This window comes from Chrysochloris asiatica, unplaced genomic scaffold (genome assembly GCF_000296735.1).
Source record: "Chrysochloris asiatica unplaced genomic scaffold, ChrAsi1.0 scaffold00021, whole genome shotgun sequence".
NCBI classification, from domain to species: domain Eukaryota; kingdom Metazoa; phylum Chordata; class Mammalia; order Afrosoricida; family Chrysochloridae; genus Chrysochloris; species Chrysochloris asiatica.
In genome coordinates, this window is record NW_006408539.1 from 10,733,836 (window position 1) to 10,741,991 (window position 8,156).

An 8,156-nucleotide genomic window follows, 5' to 3' on the forward strand; every position below is an offset into this window, starting at 1 on the left:
TGAAGCTTTCTGGTTGGAGTTAAAGGGTTCATTGTACAGCAAACACCAGGCAAAGTTTAAAAATACAGTTTGGCTGAAGCTCTTTTCTCTCAAGCGGAAAAACCAACATATTAACAAATAATTAATGGGGGCTTACCTTGGGCAAGGTACTCACAAAGAAGAGAAGTTTCCAGAAATAGCAACTCTATTTTTGTGGATGGCTTGAGCAAACCCTTCCCATCGCTAATTGCACCTCTGATCCATTAGTCGATTAAAAGCACCACAATTATGGAGTTTCCCTTTCAAGGGTTTGCATCCCACTCTCTCACCACTTGACTTGATTTTCAAAGAGCCTCCCTAAAGGGACACAAGCTCATGTTTCTCTCTGCTTCTCCTTGTCCATTCCTCTTCCCTCACCATTATCCATGGAGCAGCTTCAGGAGACATGAATGATTACAGATGATCAGCCCAAGTGGGCCGCTTAAGACTTGTCCCATGGCCTAAAAGATCATCATGGGTCTACCAAGAGCATCCCTGAGGACACCTAGGCTTCAAAGACCATGTTCCAGAGAGGACCCATTGGCCAAGAACCCATGTCCTGTTCTTTCATCCATACATCCTCTGATAACATGTCTGAAACCATGTTTTCCAAATTCCTATCTCAAGCAGACAGGCTGGAGTTGGAGTTTAGTTGGGTATTGTTAGTTGGAGATGATACTCCACAATGAGGAGCCCAGAGGCCAAACCCACAAGGAAAGCCTATGACAGGGGCACACAGTGGGGCAATTCCAGTCATGGATGGGCAGTTCACTACACCCAGGGGATTCAGGTTATTTCACAAGTGTAGTGAACTAAATAATGACCTCCCAAAGAGATCAAGTCTCAATCCCTAGAATCTGTAAATATTACATTAGAGGTAGTCCCTGGGTTACAAAAGAGATCCGTTCTGAATTGCATCCTTTAGAATTTGTAAGTGACTTGGAACAGGTACATATGGTTCTTATTCAGTTTCAATTTAGTGCAAGCAAAGGAGCCCGGGTAGCATAGTAGGTTAAGCATTGGGCTGCTAATGGGAAGGTAGGTGGTTTGAACCCACCAGCTTCTCTGTGGGAGAAAGAATGGCAGTCCGCATCTATTAAGATTTCAACTTGGAAACTTTATGGGGCCAGTTCTGCCCTGTCCTGTAGGCTTGCTCTGAGTTGGAATCAACAACACTGTAGTGAATTAAGTGCAAAAAAGGCTTGAAACTTTTTCAGTGATTTGAAAGTTTCATGCACAGCAAGCGAAGATGATTGTGATGAAGAGTGTGGTCGTTAGGGATTGCTTTCCACCACTTGTCTGTCAGGTGGTTGCACTATGGTGGCTTGCATGTTGCTGTGATGTTGGAAGTTATTCCACCGGCATTTTAAATACCAGCAGGGTCACCATGGTGAACAGTTTTTAACAAAGCTTACAGGCTAAGACAAACTAAGAAGAAAGAGACAGACTACTTCTGAATGTTTAGTCACTGAAAAGCTTACAAATAGCTGCAGAGTATTATCAGCTATAATACCAGCAGATGAAAACATGGACGGCAGCAGAACATTATCAGATCTAGTGCTGGAAGATGAAGAGCCCTCAGGTTGGATTGTACTCAAAATACAAATGGGTAAGAGCTGACTCCATAAAGTAGAGTAGACCATAATGAAGTGAATGGAATAAAGCTTTCAGGACCTTCATTTGCTGATGGGGCACAACTCAAAATGAAGAGAAACAGCTTTAAAAATCCATTATTAACAGGAAATGTATAACATATGAATCTAGAAAAATTGAAAGTTGTCAAAAATGAAATGGAATGCATTAAGATCAATATCTAAGGCATTAGTGAACTAAAACGGACTGTAGTGGCCATTTTGAATCTGGTAGTCATATGGTTTAGGAGTCTTGTTGTGGCACTGTGGGCTAATGCACTGGACTGCAAAGTCATTTGAACTGCAAGGTCGGGTGGTTCAAGCTCACCAGCTGCTCCTTGGAAATCCTATTCAGGGTCGCTATGGGTCAAAATAGACTCGATGGCACTTACCAACAACAATCAAATGATTTAATACTTGGAATGGCAAATCCAAGAGGAATGATGACATATTCATAGTCAAAAAAGAACATTTCAAGATCTGTTTTGAAGTACAATGCTGTTTATAATAGCATACTCTCTATAAACCTATAAGAAAGACCAGTTAATACTATTACTCAGATTTACACACCAACCACTAAATTGATGAAACTGAAGAATTCTAACAACTTCTACTTCTTTAGTCTAACACTGACCAACTATGCAATCAAGATGCACTGATAATTACTGATGAATTGGAACGCCAAAGTGAGAAACAAAAAGGACAACTCAGTACTTGGAAAATAGGCTTTGGTGACAGAAATGATGCTGGAGAGCACATGATAGAATTTTGCAAGACCAACTATTTATTCATTTTTTTCAACAACATAAAAGAGGACTACACACATGGACCTCGCCAGATGGAATCACAGGAATCAAGTTGACTATATCTGTAGAAAAAGACAGTGGAAAAACTCCATATCATCAGCCAAAGCAAGGCCTGGAGCTGACTGTGGAACAGACCATCAATTACTCATATGCAAGTTCAGGCTGACGCTGAAGAAAACTAAAACAAGTCCACAAGAGCCAAAATATGACCTTGAATATATCCCACCTGAATTTAAAGACCATCTCAAGAACAGATTGGATGTACTAGACACTAATGACTGAAGATCAGAAAAGTTGTGGGATGACATAAAAACATCATACAGAAAGAAAGCAAATGGTTATTAAAAAGAAAAGACAAAAATCAGTATCAGAAGAGACTCTGAAACTTGCTTCTGAGAGTAAAGAAGCTTAAACAAATGGAAGAAATAAGGAAATATAAAAGCTAAACAGAAAATTTCAAAGAGCAGCTCGAGAAGACAGAATAAATTATTATAATGAAGTGCACAAAGACTTAGAATTAGAAAACCAGAAGGGAAGAACATGCTCAGCATTTCTCTAGCTGAAAGAACTGAAGGAAAAATTCAAGCCTTGGATTGCCATATCGAAGGAGTCTATGGGCAAATAGTGAATGATGCAGAAAGCATAAAAAGAAAATGGGAACCACACACAGTCACTGTACCAAATATCAAGGGTTGATGTTCAACCATTTCAAGACGCAGAATATAATCAAGAACCAACGGTACTGAAGGAAGAAGTCCAACCTGCACTGAATGCATTGGCAAAAAAGAAGTTTCCAGGAACTGAAATCTCCCAACAAATTGATGCAGCACTGGAAGAACTCACAGTCTATGCTAAGAAATTTGAAAGATAGCTACTTGGCCAATTGATTGAAAGATGTCCAAATATGTGCCCATTCCAAAGAGAGGTGACCCAACAGAATGTGGAAATCATCGAACAATATCATTAATATCACATGCAAGTAAAATTTTGCTGAAGATAATGAAGAAACAATTGTAATAGTATATCTACAGGGAACTGTCAGAAGTTTAAGTCAGATTTCGATGTGAAACTAGGAACATCAGATGGATCTTGGCTGAACACAGAGACTACAACAAAGAAGATTAGTTGTGCTTTATTGACTACAAAATGACTTTTGATTATGTGGATCATGACAAGCTATGGACAACATTATGAAGAATGGGTATTCCAGAACACTTGATTATGCTCTTGAGGCACCTGTACATCGAGCAAGTGGCAGTGGTTAGAACAGAACAAGGAGATACTGAATGGTTTCAGGAAATGTGTGTGCCAGGGTTGCATTCTTTCACTATACTTAGTCAATCTGTATGCTGAACAGATAACCTAAGAAACTGGATTATAGGAAGAAGAATGTGGCATCGGGATTGGAGTAAGACTCATTAACATCCTGCGATATGCAGATGATACAGCCTTGTTTGCTGAAAGCAGAAGACTTTAAATACTTTCTGATGAAGATTAAAGACTATATATAGCCTTCAGTATGAATTGCACCTCAATGTAAAGAAAACAAAAATCTTCATAAGTGGACGAATAAATAACACGATGATAAATGGAGAAAAAATTCAACTTGTCCATGACTTCATTTTGCTTGGATCCACAATCAACACTCATGAAAGCAGTAATCAAGAAATCAAATGACATATTGCATTAGGTAAATTTGCTGTAACAGACTTCTTAAAAGGGTTCAAAAGCAAAGCTATTGATTTGAAGACTAAGGTGTGCCTGCCCCGGCCATGGGATTTTCAATTGCTTTACATGCATGTAAATGTTGGACAATGAATGAGGAAGACCTTAGAAGAATCGGTGCATGTGAATTATGGTATTGGAGAAGAATATTAAAAGCACTATGGCTGCCAGAATTACCAACAAATCTGTGTTGGAAAAAGTACAGCCAAAATGCTCTGTAGATGTTAGGATGGCAAGATTTAGTCTCTCATACTTTGGACATATTATCAGGAGGGGCTAGTCTCTGGAGAAGGACGCCATGCTTGGTAAAGTGGAGACACACTTTACTCTTCACACTGAAGGCCATATATAGTCTTTGATCAGCATACAGATTGAATAAATTATATTCTGTGAGAGAAAAGTTCAGGAGATTTGCTCCGATAAAGATGTATAGCCTTGGAAACCCTGTAGGGCTGTTCCACTGTGACCAACAGGATCTCTACCAGTCAGTATTGGCTCAACACACCAACAACATTATAAATATGTGCATTTAAAAATAAAGCTACTTTAAATTTATTCAATGATATTCAAATACTAGAAGTCCTGGTATGATACTGTAGGTAAGCACTGGACTGCTAACCACAAGGTCAGTGGTTCAAACCAAACCTCGGAAACCCTATGCTGGGTTGCTTTAATTTGAACTGACTCGATAGAACTTAACAACAACCGGGTGATTACCACAGCCACCATTTCTCACTTAAAAATACATAAGCTAACTCTTTGATAACATTATACATACATGTATATTATAATAGCTTAAATTTTATACAGTTTTTCTCTTTGAACTCATATTTTCATACCTTTCCTTCACAGAATATTATCCTAATACAATTTAGTTTTATGCTTGGAAGCCCTTTTTCTGCTCACTTGGCCTTACTTCTCTTCTACAATGTATGTATTATTATTATTGTTAGGTGCAGTGTGGCGTCAGCTCCCAATTGTAACTACCCTCCGCAAAACAGAAGGAAATACTGCCTGGTCCTGCCTTATCCTTACAATTGTTGTTTGAATCCATTGTTGTAACTACTGTGTCAATCCAGCTCATTGACGAGCTTCCTTTTTCTTTGACTTTCTACCAAGTATGATGTCGTACTCTGAAACTGGTGCCTCTTGACAACATGTCCAAAGTACATGAAACAAAGTCTCACCACCCTCTATTAGCAGGACGATTCTGGCTGCACTTCTTTCAAGACAGATTTGTTTGTTCTTCTGGCAGTTCACGGTCCTCTCAATATTCTCGGCCAAGACCATAATTCAAATGCATCAATTCTTTTCCAGTCTTACTTATTCATTGTCCTGCTTGTTGTTGTTAAGTGCCCTTCAGTCAATTCTGACTCATAGTAACCCTGTATAGTGTTTCCAAGGAGCAAATGGTGGGTTTGAATGCTTGACCTTGCAGTTCAAACCAACCTTGTGGTCCAGCACATTATCCTGCAGTGCCACACCAGGACTTCAATCAGATGCATATGAGGCGATTGAAAAAACTATTGGTTGGGTCAGGTGCACCTTAGTTCTCAAAATGACATCTGTGTTCTTTGTACTTTGTTGTGGCTGTTAAGTGCCATCGAGTCAATTCCAACCCACAGTGACCCTGTATAGGGTTTCCAAGGAACAGCTGATGAGCTTGAACCACCGACCTTTGCAGCTCGAATAACTTTGCAGTCTGACGCATTAGCCCACAGCGCCACACCAGGACTCCCCTTTATACTTTAGAAAGGTCTTTTTGCAACAGATTTGCCCAATGCAATATGTTGTTTGATCTCTTAGTTGCTCTCTTCCTCTCTGGAGCAAAAAAGAGTGGAGAAAGCCGAAGATGCATGAAAACAACCAGTCCAGTGAAGTGATGGCCCCAGGGAACTACAGCCTCCATCCACTAGCTTGGGACCAGAAGAAATAGATGGTGCCTGGCTACTACTGCCAACTGCTTTGACCAGAATTACAACAAAAGGTCCTAGACAGATGGGAGAAAAATGTAGAACAAAAATCAAAATGGTAAAAAAGACCGGACTTACTAGTCTAATATAGAGTCTGTTGAAACTCTTGACTATGGCCCTTAGACAACCTTCAAACCAGGAATTGAACTTAACTTACTTCAGAGGATCACTTTTCAGACAAATAATAGACAAGCCAATAAAATGAATAGAGTCCTGGTGTGGCACTACAGGTTAATGCACTGGACTGCAAGGTCGTTTAGAACCACAAGGTCCGAGGTTCAAGCTCATCAGCTGTTTCTCGGAATCCATTCAATGGCACTTCACAATAACAATAATAAAGTGAACCGTAACACCCATGAGGAACTGTGCTCTTCAGAAGAATCAACCACATGAGACCAAAAGGGCAGCAATTGTCCAAAACGTAATTCAGTAGGCAGGAGTGGGCAGGGAAGATGGATGAATGAAGATGGGTACCCCAGGGAGGAAGTGGCAAGAGTGCTGCTGCTTTGAGGAGGTCAAAACTAATGTTCCTCCTTTCAGATCCACCATCTGTGGTGGGACTGCCGCCAAGATGCAGATTTTTGTAAAAACTCTAACAGGGAAGATGATCACTCTTGAGGTCGAACCCTAGGATATGATCAAAAAAGTAAAGGCCAAGATCTAGGATAAGGGAGGAATTCCTCTTGATCAGCAGAGACTGATTTTTGCTGGTAAGCAATTGGAAGATGGACACACCCTGTCTGACTACAACATTCAGAAGGAGTCCACTCTTCATCTTGTGTTGAGGCTTCGTGGTGGCGCTAAGAAAAGGAAGAAGACGTCTTACACTACTCCCAAGAAGAATAAGCATAAAAGGAAGAGGGTTAAGCTGGCTGTCCTAAAATACTACAAGGTGGACGAGAACGGCAAAATTAGTCGCCTTCGTCGGATTGTCCTTCAGATAAATGTGGTGCTGGAGTTTTTATGGCCCGCCATTTTGATAGACATTACTGTGGCAAGTGTTGTCTGACCTATTGCTTCAATAAACCAGAAGACAAGTAATTGTGTATGAATAAAAGACATGAACTAAAAACAAGCAAACAAACAAACAAACAAAACCCTAATGTTCCTAAATCAAATGTGCATAAATGGCTGAATAGGAAACTAGTTCGCTCTGTAAACTTTTCCAAACCAGAATAAAATGTCCCCACCCTAAAGAAGAATGGCAACTATTCATTTTATCAGAAGAGAAAGGGAGAAATAAATAGAAACTCTATGAAGCAGGAAACAAAACTCCAAAGAGAGTTGTCAGGGCTATTTAATACTAGGGCATATTGACCCTTCAGCCCAGTTTCCCTGATGGCATCATTGTATTAGAAGAACAGAGCAGTGATTGATGTTCGTAATGGCTGAGTCATCAAGCCAAGGTGAAGTTCTCTTCCGTCTTAGATGTGGAAGAAGTCACAAGGAATGTCTACTTGAGTATTACATTTGCATCGTTGTGTCCAGTGTAACAGGCTGTCCTGACTGAAACTGATTCTGTTTTTGGAAACCTTGATAGGCTTAGTTGATGGTCAAAGCATCATTTCAGAGTTTAGAAGCAGTTTCTCCTGCTGGATATTCAGTTTCCTTTGGAGGCAATTTCCCTGTCTCTTTGTCAGGGAAAGCTCCCTGCTGGGGTAGGGGTGGGGGAAACAATGGTAAGGTAAGTTATGCATAGATCTATTGAGGGAGAAAAGCAGAATTGGGCAAAATGGTCTAAGTGGGGATTTCTTAAACTGAAATTTTCAGCTTTTTCTTGGTGTTACAGACGAAGTGTCTCTCTTAGCAATAATTTGTTCTTTTCTTAAAAGAGATCTTCCTTTTTTTGGCAGGGACTTCAGTTGCTCTGTGTCGCTAAGATATTGCCTGTTCCATGAAATGTGTTTGTGCTATTGAGTAAGCAGGTGCTTTCAGGAGCGTTGTAAACTTTTCCGTGGAAGTTTCCGTAGAAACAGGAGGGCTCTTCTGACTTGAACTTGGCC

The 8,156-nt window shown here is 40.2% G+C and overlaps 1 pseudogene; it reads left to right on the forward strand.

Moving 5' to 3' along the window:
- The first annotated feature begins 5,108 nt into the window (after positions 1–5,108).
- On the forward strand, positions 5,109–7,194 carry LOC102830424 (annotated as a pseudogene).
- Positions 7,195–8,156: the final 962 nt, after the last annotated feature.